Below are 12,213 nucleotides of genomic sequence, written 5' to 3'. Positions count from 1 at the left end.
GCCGCCGTTGATGCATTTTTCTTCCTACTGAATCTAGTGGGTTTCATTTGCAGTGCCCAAAGTGCGAGTACCCTACAGGTTTCTGCGCCCTCGGCAAGACGCCACACTTGTTCCTTCTCATCCTAACACAGCATTTTGAAACGCGCACAGTATGTTCCTAGAATCCTCTTTTCTATCAGGGAGGGTGGGGGTTTTTTGAACATGCTGTGTTCTCATATTATTTTTCCTACAGTGTATTATTTGCTCTGCCAGAACACATGTACACAAGATGCTCGGCCTTGCCATAACTGAATACACTAGTTTAATGGTCACAGTGAAGACAAGCCATGGATATAAGTTCTGAGTTGGGTTCATGAACCAAGAAGATCGCTGCTTTTTTTATGGCCGAACTTGGATAAACTTTCTCAAGTGTTATAGACTGAAAGTTGGTGCACGAATGTTGATGGAAATAGCAGAACCTGGTCTCATCTTCACTGCGATCTTCCACCCCGATGTCGTTCCAATTGTTCATCCATGTTAGTTTTGTATCTGGTTCTTGCTTGTTGCCTCGATTACTTCTTAATCCACCTATTCTATCTAGCTAATCACAATTTAACTTTAGAAGTAGCAACGAATCTCTCACGAAGATGCTACTTCTAACTAATATTTTCTTATAATTGGTGGCACGTGTAGGTTTTTTCAGAGTTAAGCAGTCTGCTTGTTTGTTACTCTGTAATAACTCGGCTGTTACTAATGGCACTGAAGTTGACTGGATCAACATCCACAAGTTCCTACACTTTATTGATCGTCTTGAGGTCCTTGTGGGGCATTTCAATGGTGGAAGGCCACATGGGATATGTGTGCCACTGCTGCACTCGTTGAACAGGTCCAACTATGTCGACAAACTTATGGTACGAGTTGTTTTCTGTTATATATGTTATTCATAAACTATTGCTTATACACATTTTTACAGCTGTGATCTTCTTGAAATAGGAACTGCCGAGTTCTATTGTTCCTATACAGATGCCTGACCATGGTCGGGTCAGACTTGCACTTGGTCACAACATGATGTTTATGTTGACCTACTCAATTCCCCTTGGAGGTGAAAAGATACTTATTCATGGGTGGTCTCAAATAATGAGGGCCCGTCCATCTTGGAGAATAGGACAGAAGATTATGTTCATGCTTTTCCATGTCTCTAAAGCGAATATCCTGTTTATTGACCATGTTACGAGATGAAGCCGCTTTCAGAAGGTTGTGGCTGCGTGGGGTGGCGCCTGGGCCTTGTCCTGGGGCTTGGCGGCCTCACCCTTGGTTAACTGTAGGCAAAGTAGCACTGTTCGAGGCGTGCTTTGTACGGTTGAACCTGTATAAGTACTCATACCGCTTTCAGCTTTGGTTGTTAAGTGCCCCTGCTGGTTTCAGTTAAGGTTTTTAAGTACTCCTGCTGCTTTTACAGTCTGTCGTGTTTCTTCAGTCCTGTCTTCCTCCAGCCGCCAAAACCAAACCAGCGCCGGCGGGGCTGCCTGCTTCTGCCTCCCACGGCTGGCTGTGCCTCAGCGCACGCATCACCGCCCCACCGTCTCCTAAATCATTAACGCCGACGTCCTCCGCGTGCTTTGGTGCGCTCGCCGTGGCGCCGCCCTCTCGCGTTGTCAACATGGTCAACAAACAACAGGAATTGGCAGAAGTACATGGAGAGGATGATAGTAGGGGCCCACCACGTCAGCGTATGGAAAAATAAAATGCTTCCTCCTAGTGTTTTCCTGACATCTGGGACCCACGATATTGTGAGTGTATATAGTCAATAGACAAGAGAATAGCACAAGATCGGCTAACACCTGGGACGTAGCTACTCGAGCAGTATTTTTTTGTTTGGTATTGTTGAGACGGAGCAGGGTTTGAACTGGGTTGTGGCCCGTCTAGCCCAGGCTTATATTTTATGTTCACCATGTGACCAGCCCAGCTATTTTTTCTTTTTGAAAATGAGCCTAGTTTATTTTTCTGAAGAATACCCAATCCAGGCCTACTTATTTTTCTACGCCCTGATGGGCTTCAACTCTTTCAAGACGCCTGCAAATCTTGAAAGTAATATGGAATGGGTTGTAAATATAAAAATAGATGACAAATTGGCAATTACTTTATAATTTCTGAATTTTATTACATTTTCATATTCCTATTTCACTAGGCAGTAACCTAATTTAAATATATCTTCAAAGTACTTTAAATCTGGCTGGACATTTCGGTATTAAAAATAGTTTGGAACCCACAGAAATATGCGAAATTGGCCTTGGCTAACCAAAAAACGACTGCAATAAATTGCATAAGAAGTTGCCATGAGCTATATATAAATTATTAAAAAAAGGGAGTGGTCTGACTTGTGGGCCTGTTTAGTTGACGTGTATGCAAGATTTTTTTTAGTTATTATATACGTCAACAAACGATTCTAGCAGAAGTAACCGTTGGATGTCAATCCAACGGCCGTCGTGTTTCTTCAATCTCTGATCTTCTTGCTCCAGCCGCCAAAGTAGCGCCGGCGGGACCGCCTACTCCCGCCTCCCGTGGCCGGCTTTGCTGCCACGCAGGCCTCAGCGCCCCCTACTACTCCCACCGCTGGCCAGGGCATCCCTCTACTCACCCACACCCCCTGTTATTCTACGGTGACGGCAGCCTCACACCGCAGCCGAACCGGTGAACACTCATACTCCTCTCCGCGTGGGCATCCACTGCCGCGTCTTCCCCGGCTCTGCGTCGTTCCCTTCCTATGCCTCGCCGTCGTCCACCGCCGTGGTGCTCTCGGCGCAGCGTGGTCAATGTGGTCAACGACCGACTTCCATCGGAATAGTACTGTACGTGGAGAGGCTGACAGCTGGGTCCACGACAGCCGCAAGGAAGTGCCTCCTTATTACGCGGAAAATAATTATTCTTTCACCTGACAGCGGGGACCCACCGGACGGGCCACCAGTATTTTGCGAAAAAATAGTTTCCCCCTGACTGCTGGGACCCACCGGACGGGCCACCGTATTTCACGAAAAAACATTCCCCCCACTGTCAGCTCGGACCCACCGGAAGTGCCTCCTTATTACGCCGAAAAAATGAATACTCCCCCGGCTAGCTGGGACCCACCTTGGTGGGAGGCTGACTTGTGGGCCTACTAAGTTGACGGGGACGAAGGGCTTTGTCAACTTAGTCAATATGAACGATTCTAGCTCCAGTGACCGTACGATGTCCATCCAATGGCCGTAGTGCTTCTTCAACCTCTGGTCTTCTTGCTCCAGCCGCCCAAAGTAGCGCCGGTCGTGCCGCATGTTCCTGCCTCCCGTGGCCGGCTATGCTGCCGCGGAGGCCTCACCACCCCCTACTATTCCCACCGCTGGCCAGGACCTACAGCGACGGCAGCCTCACACCGCAGCTGAACCAGTGAACCCTCGTACTCCTCTCCGCGCGGGCTTCCACTGCCGCGTCTTCCCCGGCTCTGCGTCGTCCCCTTCCTAGGCCTCGCCGTCGTCCACCGTCGTGGTGCTCTCGGCGCGGCGTGGTCAATGTGGTCAACGCCCGACTTCCATCGGAAGAGTACTGTGCGTGGAGACGCTGACAGCTGGGTCCACGGCCGCACCAAGGAAGTGCCTCCTTATTACACGCAAAATAATTATTCCTCCACCTGACAGCGGGGACCCACCGGACGGGCCATGATACGTCTCCAACGTATCTATAATTTTTGATTGCTCCATGCTATATTATCTACTGTTTTGGCTATATTGGGCTTTATTTTCCACTTTTATATTATTTTTCGGACTAACCTATTAACCGGAGGCCCAGCCCAGAATTGCTGTTTTTTTTGCCTATTTCAGTGTTTCGGATAAACGGAATATCAAACAAAGTCCAAACGGAATAAAACCTTTGGAAACGTGATTTTCTCATCGAAAGTGATCCAGGAGACTTGGACCCTACTGCAAGGGATCAAAGAGGTGGTCACGAGGGTGGGGGCGCCCCCCCTAGGGCGCGCCCCCTACCTTGTGGGCCCCTCGGTGCTCCACCGACGTACTCCTTCCTCCTATATATACACACGTACCCCAAACGATCAGAACAGGAGCCAAAAACCTAATTCCACCACCGCAACTTTCTGTATCCACGAGATCCCATCTTGGGGCCTGTTCCGGAGCTCCGCCGGAAGAGGGCCGTCATCACGGAGGGCTTCTACATCATCCTAGCCCCTCCGATGAAGTGTGAGTAGTTTAGCTTAGGCCTTCCGGTCCATAATTAGTAGCTAGATGGCTTCTTCTCTCTCTTTGAATCTCAATACAAAGTTCTCCCCCTCTCTCGTGGAGATCTATTCAATGTAATCTTATTTTTGCGGTGTGTTTGTTGAGACCGATGAATTGTGGGTTTATGATCAAGTCTATCTATGAATAATATTTGAATCTTCTCTGAATTCTTTTATGCATGATTGGTTATCTTTGCAAGTCTCTTCGAATTATCCTTTTGGTTTGGCCAACTAGATTGGTAGTTCTTGCCATGGGAGAAGTGCTTAGCTTTGGGTTCGATCTTGCGGTGTCCTTACCCAGTGACAGAAGGGGCAGCAAGGCACGTATTGTATCGTTGCCATCGAGGATAACAAGATGGGGTTTATTTCATATTGCATGAATTTATCTCTCTACATCATGTCATCTTGCTTAAGGCGTTACTCTGTTTTTAACTTAATACTCTAGATGCATGTTGGATAGCGGTCGATGAGTGGAGTAATAGTAGTAGATGCAGAATCGTTTCGATCTACTTATCACGGACGTGATGCCTATATACATGATCATGCCTAGATATTCTCATAATTATGCTCAATTCTATCAATTGCTCAACAGCAATTTGTTCACCCACCATAGAATACTTATGCTCTTGAGAGAAGCCACAAGTGAAACCTATGGCCCCCGGGTCTATTCTCATCATATCAATCTCCATCACTTTTATATTGTTTTGCTATTTACTTTGCTTTTACTTTTTACTTTGCATCTTTATATCAAAAATACCAAAAATATTCTATCTATCAGATCTCACTCTCGTAAGTGACCGTGAAGGGCTTGACAACCCCTAACCGCGTTGGTTGCGAGTAGCTATCGCTTTGTGCTGGTACGAGGGACTTGAGCGTGGGCTCCTACTGGATTGATACCTTGGTTCTCAAAAACTGAGGGAAATACTTATGCTACTCTGCTGCATCATCCCTTCCTCTTCGGGGAAAACCAACGCAAGCTCAAGACGTAGCAAGAAGGATTTCTGGCGCCGTTGCCGGGGAGTCTACGCAAAAACTCATATACCAAGTACCCATCACAATCCCTATCTCTCGCATTACATTATTTGCCATTTTCCTCTCGTTTTCCTCTCCCCCCAATTCACCCTTGCCGTTTTATTCGCCCTCTCTCTCTCTATCCTCCTTCTCTGTTTGCCTCTTTTGTCCGCTTGCTTTTTATTTGCTCGTGTGTTAGATTGCTTGTTTGTTGTGATGGCTCAAGATACTACTAAATTGTGTGACTTCACCAATACCAATAATAATGATTTCCTTACAACTCTGATTGCTCCTCTTACCGATGTTGAATCTTGTGAAATTAATACTACTTTGTTGAATCTTGTTATGAAAGATCAATTCGCCGGCCTTCCTAGTGAAGATGCCGCTACTCATCTGAATAGCTTCGTTGATTTATGTGATATGCAAAAGAAAAAAGATGTCAATAATTATGTCGTTAAATTGAAGCTATTTCCTTTTTCTCTTAGAGATCGTGCTAAAGCTTGGTTTTCGTCTTTGCCTAAGAATAGTATTGATTCATGGAACAAGTGCAAAGATGCTATTATCTCTAAGTATTTTCCTCCCGCTAAGATCATCTCTCTTAGAAACGATATAATGAACTTTAAACAACTTGATCATGAACATCTTGCACAAGCTTGGGAGAGAATGAAATTAATGATACGTAATTGCCCTACTCATGGTTTGAATTTGTGGATGATTATACAAAAATTTTATGCCAGATTGAACTTTGCTTCTAGAAATCTTTTAGATTCGGCCGCGGGAGGCACTTTTATGGAAATCACTTTAGGAGATGCTACTAAACTCCTAGATAATATTATGTTTAATTATTCTCAATGGCATACTGAAAGAACTTCTAATAAAAAAAGTGCATGCGATAGAACTTATGAAATTATTTGCTACCAAGAGTGTTTCTTCTGATGCTAATGATATGCCGTTGTCTACTTTGATTGAGAATAATAATGAATCTATGGATGTGAATTTTGTTGGTAGGAATAATTTTGTTAACAACACTTATAGAGGGAATTTGAATCCTAGGCCATATCCTAGTAATCCTTCTAATAATTATGGGAATTCCTACAACAACTCTTATGGAAATTATAATAAGATGCCCTCTGATTTGAATCTAATATTAAAGAATTTATTTCTTCGCAAAAGAATTTTAATGCTATGATTGAAGAAAAATTGCTTAAGATTGATGATTTGGCTAGAAACATTGATAGAATTGCTCTTGATGTTGATGCTTTGAAACTTAGATCTATTCCACCTAAGCATGATATTAATGAGTCTCTAAAAGCCATGAGAATTTCAATTGATGAGTGTAAGGAAAGAACTGCTAGGATGCGTGCTTCCAAAGATGCCTTTATTAAAGCGTGTTCTTCCAATTCCTATGAAAATCAAGATGAAGATATAAAAGTTATTGATGTGTCTCCAATTAAATCTTTATTTTGCAATATGAATCTTGATGAAACTGAATATGATCTTCCTTTACCTAGAAGGTGTTCTAAAAATTCGGAGTATTTAGATTTTAATGATGAAATTGATGAAAGTGGGATTGAAAGAAATAAAAATCTAGATGTTGCTAAACCCACTATATTGGATTTCGAGGAACTTAATTGTGAAAGTTCCTCTTTGATTGATTGTATTTCCTTGTTGCAATCTGTGCTAAATTCTCCGTGTGCTTATAATCGAAATAAAGCCTTCACCGAACATATTGTTGATGCCTTGATGCAATCTTATGAAGAAAAACTTGAATTGAAAGTTTATATCCCTAGAAAACTCTATGATGAGTGGCAACGAACTATTAAAATTAAAATTAAAGATCATGAGTTTTATGCTTTGTGTGATTTGGGTGCTAGTGTCTCTACTATTCCCAAGACTTGGTGCGATTTACTAGATTTCCGTAACTTTGATGATTGCCCTCTAAACTTGCATCTTGTGGATTCCACTATTAAGAAACCTATGGGAAGGATTAATGATGTTCTTATTGTTGCAAATAGGAATTATGTGCCTGTAGATTTCATTGTTCTTGATATAGATTGCAATCCTTCTTGCCCTATTATTCTTGGTAGACCTTTCCTTAGAACGGTTGGTGCGATAATTGATATGAAGGAAGGGAATATTAGATTTCAATTTCCATTAAAAAAGGGCATGGAACACTTTCCAAGAAATAAAATAAAATTACCATATGAAACTATCATGAGAGCCACTTATGGATTGCCTACCAAAGATGGCAATACCTAGATCAATTCATGCTCGTTATGCCTAGCTAGGGGCGTTAAACGATAGCGCTTGTTGGGAGGCAACCCAATTTTATTTTTATTCCTTGCTTTTTGCTCCTGTTTAGTAATAAATAAATTATTTAGCCTCTTTTTTGGTTGTGTTTTTTGTGTTTAATTAGTGTTTGTGCCAAGTAGAACCGTTGGGAAGACTTGGGGAAAGTCTTGTTGAACTTGCTGTAAAAAACAGAAACTTTAGCGCTCACAAGAACTGCTGTCATTTTTATTTGAAGAGTGATTTTAGTTAATTCTTTTTGCAGATTATTAATAGATAAATTCCTCACGTCCAGGAATTTATTTTAGAATTTTTGGGGTTCCAGATCTTGCGCTAGCTACATATTACTACAGACTGTTCTGTTTTTGACAGATTCTGTTTTTCGTGTGTTGTTTGCTTATTTTGATGAATCTATGGCTAGTAAAATAGTTTATAATCCATAGAGAATTTGGAATGCAGTAGGTTTAACACCAATATAAATAAAGAATCAGTTCATTACAGTACCTTGAAGTGGTCTTTTGTTTTCTTTCGCTAACGGAGCTCACGAGTTTTCTATTTTGAGTTTTGTGTTGTGAAGTTTTCAAGTTTTGGGTGAATTCTTTTCATGGATCATGGAACAAGGAGTGGAAAGAGCCTAATCTTGGGGATGCCCATGGCACCCCCAAGATAATCCAAGGACACCAAAAAGTCAAAGCTTGGGGATGCCCCCGGAAGGCATCCCCTCTTTCGTCCACTTCCATCGGTAATTTACTTGGAGCTATATTTTTATTCACCAACATGATATGTGTTTTGCTTGGAGCGTCTTGTATTATTTGTGTATTTGTTTGTTAGTATGCCACAATCATCCTTGCTGTACACACCTTTTGAGAGAGCCATACATGAATTAAAATTTGATAGAATACTCTATGTGCTTCACTTATATCTTTTGAGCTAAGTAGTTTTGCTCTATGTGCTTGACTTATATCTTTTGAGCTAGATAATTTTGCTCTATGTGCTTCCCTTATATCCTTTGAGCTAGATAATTTTGCTCTATGTGCTTCACTTATATCTTTTGAGCCTTATAATTTTACTCTATGTGCTTCACTTAGATCTTTTAGAGCACGGTGGTGGATATGTTTTAAAGAAACTATTGATCTCTCATGCTTCACTTAAATTAATTTGAGAGTCTCTTAATAGCATGGTAATTTGCCTAATAATATGCTTGGTATTCAAGATTTGTGAAACTCTCTTTTGAGTGTGTTGAATACTAAGAAAAGATTGAAGCATCATAATTGTTTTGAGTTATGGAGGTGATAATATTAAAGTCATGCTAGTTGAGTAGTTGTGAATTTAAAGAATACTTGTGTTGAAGTTTGTGATTCTCGTAGCATGCACGTATGGTGAACCGTTATGTGATGAAGTCGGAGCATGATTTATTTATTGATTGTCTTCCTTATGAGTGGCGGTCGGGGACGAGCGATGGTCTTTTCCTACCAATCTGTCCCCCTAGGAGCATGCACATAATACTTTGCTTTGATAACTTCTAGATTTTTGCAATAAGTATATGAGTTCTTTATGACTAATGTTGAGTCCATGGATTATACGCACTCTCACCCTTCCACCTTTGGTAGCCTCTCTAATACCACGCAACTTTCGCCGGTATCATACACCTACCATATACCTTCCTCAAAACAGCCACCATACCTACCTATTATGGCATTTCCATAGTCATTCCGAGATATATTGCCATGCAACTTTCCACCATCTAGTTCATCATGACACACTTCATCATTGTCATATTGCATATCCCGGCACATCGCCGGATGCATTCACATAGAGTCATATTTTGTTCTAAGTATCGAGTTGTAATTGTTGAGTTATAAGAAATATATAAAAGTGTGATGATCATCATTATTAGAGCATTGTCCCAGTGAGGAAAGAATGATGGAGACTATGATTCCCCCATAAGTCAGGATGAGACTCCGGACGAAAAATAAAAAAATAAAAAAGAGGCCATAAAAAAGAGAAAAGGCCCAAATAAATAAAATGATGAGAGAGAAAGAGAGAAGGGACAATGTTACTATCCTTTTACCACACTTGTGCTTCAAAGTAGCACCATGATCTTCATTGTAGAGAGTCTCTCATGTTATCACTTTCATATACTAGTGGGAATTTTTCATTATAGAACTTGGCTTGTATAGTCCAATGATGGGCTTCCTCAAATTGCACTAGGTCTTCATGAGCAAGCAAGTTGGATGCACACCCACTTAGTTTCTTTTTGAGCTTTCATATACTTATAGCTCTAGTGCATCCGTTGCATGGCAATCCCTACTCACTCACATTGATATCTATTGATGGGCATCTCCATAGCCCATTGATATGCCTAGTTGATGTGAGACTATCTTCTCCTTTTTGTCTTCTCCATGACCACCATTCTATTCCACCTATAGTGCTATATCCATGGCTCACGCTCATGTATTGCGTGAAGATTGAAAAAGTTTTGAAAAAGTTAGAGTATGAAACAATTGCTTGGCTTGTCATCGGGGTTATGCATGATTTAAATACCTTGTGTGGGGAAGATGGAGCATAGCCAGACTATATGATTTTGTAGGGATAACTTTCTTTGGCCATGTTATTTTGAGAAGACATAATTGCTTTGTTAGTATGCTTGAAGTATTATTATTTTCTATGTCAATATAAACTTTTATCTTGAATCTTTCTAATCTGAATATTCATACCACAATTAAGAAGATTTGCATTGAAATTATGCCAAGTAGCACTCCGCATCAAAAATTCTCTTTTATCATTTACCTATTCGAGGACGAGCAGTAATTAAGCTTGGGGATGCCTGATACGTCTCCAACGTATCTATAATTTTTGATTGCTCCATGCTATATTATCTACTATATTGGACTATATTGAGCTTTATTTTCCACTTTTATATTATTTTTGGGACTAACCTATTAACTGGAGGCCCAGCCCAGAATTGCTATTTTTTTGCCTATTTCAGTGTTTCGGATAAACGGAATATCAAACGGAGTCCAAACGGAATAAAATCTTCGGAAACGTGATTTTCTCACCGAACGTGATCCAGGAGACTTGGACCCTACTGCAAGGGATCAAAGCGGTGGTCACGAGGGTGGGGGGCGCCCCCCCCCTAGGGCGTGCCCCTTGCCTCGTGGGCCCCTCGGTGCTCCACCGACGTACTCCTTCCTCCTATATATACACACATACCCCCAAACGAGTAGAACAGGAGCCAAAAACCTAATTCCACCGCCGCAACTTTCTGTATCCACGAGATCCCATCTTGGGGCCTGTTCCGGAGCTCCGCCGGAAGAGGGCCGTCATCACGGAGGGCTTCTACATCATCCTAACCCCTCCGATGAAGTGTGAGTAGTTTACCTCAGACCTTCGTGTCCATAATTAGTAGCTAGATGGCTTCTTCTCTCTCTTTGAATCTGAATACAAAGTTCTCCCCCTCTCTTGTGGAGATCTATTCGATGTAATTTTATTTTTGCGGTGTGTTTGTTGAGACCGATGAATTGTGGGTTTATCATCAAGTCTATATATGAATAATATTTGAATCTTCTCTGAATTCTTTTATGCATGATTGTTTATCTTTGCAAGTCTCTTCGAATTATCCGTTTGGTTTGGCCAACTAGATTGGTAGTTCTTGCCATGGGAGAAGTGCTTAGCTTTGGGTTTGATCTTGCGGTGTCCTTACCAGTGACAGAAGGGGCAGCAAGGCACCTATTGTATCGTTGCCATCGAGGATAACAAGATGGGGTTTATTTCATATTGCATGAATTTAACTCTCTACATCAAGTCATCTTGCTTAAGGCATTACTCTATTTTTAACTTAATACTCTAGATGCATGCTGGATAGCTGTCGATGAGTGGCGTAATAGTAGTAGATGCAGAATCGTTTCGATCTACTTATCATGGACGTGATGCCTATATACATGATCATGTCTAGATATTCTCATAATTATGCTCAATTCTATCAATTGCTCAACAGTAATTTGTTCACCCACCGTAGAATACTTATTCTCTTGAGAGAAGCCACTAATGAAACCTATGGCCCCCGGGTCTATTCTCATCATATCAATCTCCATCACTTTTATATTGTTTTGCTATTTACTTTGCTTTTACTTTTTACTTTGCATCTTTATATCAAAAATACCAAAAATATTCTATCTATCAGATCTCACTCTAGTAAGTGGCCGTGAAGGGCTTGACAACCCCTAATCGCGTTGGTTGAGAGTAGCTATCGCTTTGTGCAGGTACGAGGGACTTGAGCGTGGGCTCCTACTGGATTGACACCTTGGTTCTCAAAAACTGAGGGAAATACTTACGCTACTCTACTGCATCATCCCTTCCTCTTCGGGGAAAACCAACGCAAGCTCAAGACGTAGCAGGACACCGTATTTCGCGAAAAAAACGTTTGCCCCTGACTGCTGGGACCCACCAGCTACATTTCGCATGCAAGGAAGTGCCTGACAATCGGGACCCACCTGGTCGAAGCGCACATAGCATTATCATTCTGGTCATGAACGTGTACGTACATATATACTAGTCGATGTAGAGGCGCACACGTGTCGTAGTAGAGGCGCACATAGCATGTACACGTACGTACAGCGGCCAGGGTGCAAGAAAGAAAATACGGCCACATATGTGTACATACGGGCGGG

The sequence above is a fragment of the Triticum urartu genome, chromosome 4 (genome assembly GCF_003073215.2).
Source record: "Triticum urartu cultivar G1812 chromosome 4, Tu2.1, whole genome shotgun sequence".
Classification (NCBI taxonomy): Eukaryota; Viridiplantae; Streptophyta; class Magnoliopsida; order Poales; family Poaceae; genus Triticum; species Triticum urartu.
The sequence above is the reverse complement of the archived record's forward strand: the minus strand, read 5'-3'. Positions refer to the sequence as shown.